The 3,459-nt window shown below is 33.8% G+C and overlaps 1 protein-coding gene across 1 annotated transcript in view; it reads left to right on the top strand.

Moving 5' to 3' along the window:
* Positions 1-3,459, top strand: part of LOC106474447 (hillarin-like) — a 29,405-nt gene that overhangs the window by 4,156 nt on the left and 21,790 nt on the right. The window lies entirely within an intron of this gene.

A 3,459-nucleotide genomic window follows, 5' to 3' on the forward strand; every position in this document is an offset into this window, starting at 1 on the left:
AATTATACCTAGAATACTGCACGTAACAGCTGTGACGTATTATCTCAGCCTGCTCATGACTTCTATTTTACATTGTTGCCACATCACATATGGAATAGATTCTGTCACATATTACGTATTTATTTACTGTATAAAGTAAGGTTTTGACCTTCCATTCAATTTCATTAGGGAATAGATTTTATTCTTTATAAAATTCAAACATGAATTGAAAACGAAGCGTTGTAAAGTTTGCTCATACAATACAACAGAAAGTTATTTGTTTGTTTGTTTGTAATTAAGTACAAAGCTACACAATGGGCTATCTGTGCTCTGCCTACCACGGGTATCGAAACCCGGATGATAGCGTTGTAAGCCTAAAGACTGGGGGGTAGGGGCACAGAAAGTGAATGTCGAAACAATTACATAGCTGACCAGTTAGTTATATTGAAGTCTCTTTCCTTCTGTAAGTTCGCCTCTCCCATTCCTGGCCTGGTGGTTAGGGTGCTCGGCTTCCAATTCCCGTCACCGACTATGCTCGTCCTTTCAACCAAGGGGGCGTTATAATATGACAGTCAATCCCATTATCACTGCTAAATTAGGTACGGCTAGCACAGATATCCCTTGAGTAGTTTTAAGCAAAATTCAAAACCAAACAAACTCCCACTCCTTGGTGGCTCAGTCGTAAGCTTTAGGGCTCATAACCCTAAATTCGGGGCTAAATTCCCAATGGCGGTCACAATGCAGGTACTCTATTGGGCAGCATGTATGTATATAAATTTGATAGTTGCAATGACATCAAATCCTTTTTCACGCACATTTCACTCAAATAAACCACGTGTGTCCTTATAACAATCAGTTATTAATACGTGAATAAAGTAGCTCGCGGTATTACTACCTAATTATAGCTTATGTTGCGAGTTCGTAGAATTCAAGTATTGACAATGGGATCACTTAACATTCTTAAAGTGTAATATCTTTGTGTATTTCGTCATAATAACATCCAATACTTCAAGATTTAAATTAAAGTGGAAAGGTGAATTAATGTGTGAAAGATGGTGGTTAATTTTAACATTCCATTAAACCTAAATACTACTACAACCACAATAATATCTTTAAACTGTTATCCCAATGACTTAACTAACACACACGTTTGGAGGCCCTGTTTTTAAATGTTGCTTTTCAGATTCTCAATACGCTTGATTTAATTCACAACACTGACAAATTAAAAACTTATAGTCACCTAAGACATACAAGTTTATATAAAAGCTAACTTTTTTTGTCTTTCTTTCCTACTAACTGCTCCATTGCTCTCTTAAGTTTGGTATAATCTAAATGTTGTGATGATTTAGTAACAATATTTGTCTAAATCCCACTACACTATGGTTATAGTCTAAGTATAGTGTAGATTTAGTTGGCGAGGTAGTAACAATGATTTTCTAAACACGACTATAGTAGTTACTGTGGGCGTTATACTCTAAGTATTGCGTGGATTTACTTAGAGAAGTAGTAACTATATTTGTCTAAATCTGACTATATTATAGTTATTGTGAACTATATAATCTAAGTATAGTGTAGATTTAGTTGGCGAGGTAGTAACAATGATTTTCTAAACACGACTATAGTAGTTACTGTGGGCGTTATACTCTAAGTGTTGCGTGGATTTACTCAGAGAAGTAGTAACTATATTTGTCTAAATCTGACTATATTATAGTTATTGTGGACTATATAATCTAAATGATATGTAGATTGAGTTAGAGAAATAGTAACAATATTTGTCTAAATCTGACTATATTATGATTATTGTGTACATTATAATCTAAGTGTTGCATAGATTTAGTTAAAGAAGTAGTAACAATGATTGTCTAGTTTTAGTAATTCTGCAATTTTTTAAATTAACTTTTTTGGGGGTAGTTTTTAATGACATCTAAAAAACTCCAAGAAAGAGTATATAAACTACTTAACTAATTGATTAACAGTTGTGATAACAGTCATGTCTAACAAACCGAAGAATCTGATTTGGCAGGGAGTTCCTTGAATATTTCTATTTGAGTTGAATGAACAATTTAATTAGAAACACAAGAAATTGAGCATGAAAATGGTGAAATTATATTTGGTTTCTTAGTCAAGCGTAGTGAAGCTAGGCCTCAACACAAGATCGTGGAAGTAAATCAAGATTATTCACACACGTATTCTGAAATTTCATGGAACAGAACACTAGACAATTTGATAGTTTCGTATTTTACTTTACTTATGTTTTAAATCTTTAATGCATGCAGAAGAGCATATATACAGTGGAAGGTTTGCTGCAGGTGTCGAATCTTCATAAAATAAAAGGTACTTAGCGTATCACAGTAGGGTTAGTAAATTTGGCCCCCCAGTGGCACAGCGGTATGTCTGCGGACTTACAAAGCTAGAATCCGGGTTTCGATACCCGTGGTGGGTAGAGCACAGATAGCCCTTGTGCACCTTTGTGCTTAATTACAAACAAACAATAGTAAATTTTACGATATCTAGCTAAATCTCATCCTCTACCTTTGGAGTTAAATTGAATTTGTATTTTGGTTGGGCTAAAATATTTATTTCATTTGACTGAAAATTTGTTAATGACTAGGGTAATTTAAGGAATTTGTAGAATATTTCAACAGGGAAGTTCTTTTTTTGTTGTTTCTAATTTTGATAAATTGAGATCCAATTCCGTCTGTCATATGTGTAAACATGGTACATTGTGATTCCATGTAAAAGAAAACGCACGACTGGAAATGGATTTAATTGGAGAAGGAATACGCTACTGATGTAATGGTCAATGAACAGCTCCAAAATGGTTAAAATCTCTGCAGGGGAAGAAGAACTAAGGTCATTGTTTCGGACAAACGAACTTGTTTGCGACAATGAGAGTCGTATTGTCGAAACGTTGATCACTTAAATATATTTTTCCTTACAACGAGTTTAACCATTTGTGAGTATTGTCAGACTTTATCACACTGTGGTATTATTTGTTGATTATCCGAAGTGTAGAGTTTAAAGGAGCAGTTATGGCGTGAATTTGTTTGCAAAATCGGCAGGACGAGAAAGTATTCTTATGATTTTTTTTGGCATAAAGGTTTTATTTTGAAATAGTAGCTTATGGCTTTTCAACTTCTAAATGCAATTAACATAATTAAAATCTTCATGTGCATACATTTCGTAAAACTTCTTAAGTATTAACCAAATAAAATTTGTAGGTCTCTATAGTTTGATGTATGTTCATATTATTGTGAATATTGTTTAAACTTATACAAAATAAGTTGGTTTGTTTTAACTTTTGCGCAAAGCTACAAGAGGGCTATCTGCGCTAGCCGTCCCTAATTTAACAGTGAAAGACTAGAGGGAAGGCAGCTATTTATCATCATCCACCGCCAACTCTTGAAGAAAAACTTTAATATAAGTTGAATATAACAGCAAATGTACAACGTTTCGACAAAGTTTTTTTATCATTAAAAT

Source organism: Limulus polyphemus, unplaced genomic scaffold (genome assembly GCF_000517525.1).
Source record: "Limulus polyphemus unplaced genomic scaffold, Limulus_polyphemus-2.1.2 Scaffold7235, whole genome shotgun sequence".
Taxonomy (NCBI): Eukaryota; Metazoa; Arthropoda; class Merostomata; order Xiphosura; family Limulidae; genus Limulus; species Limulus polyphemus.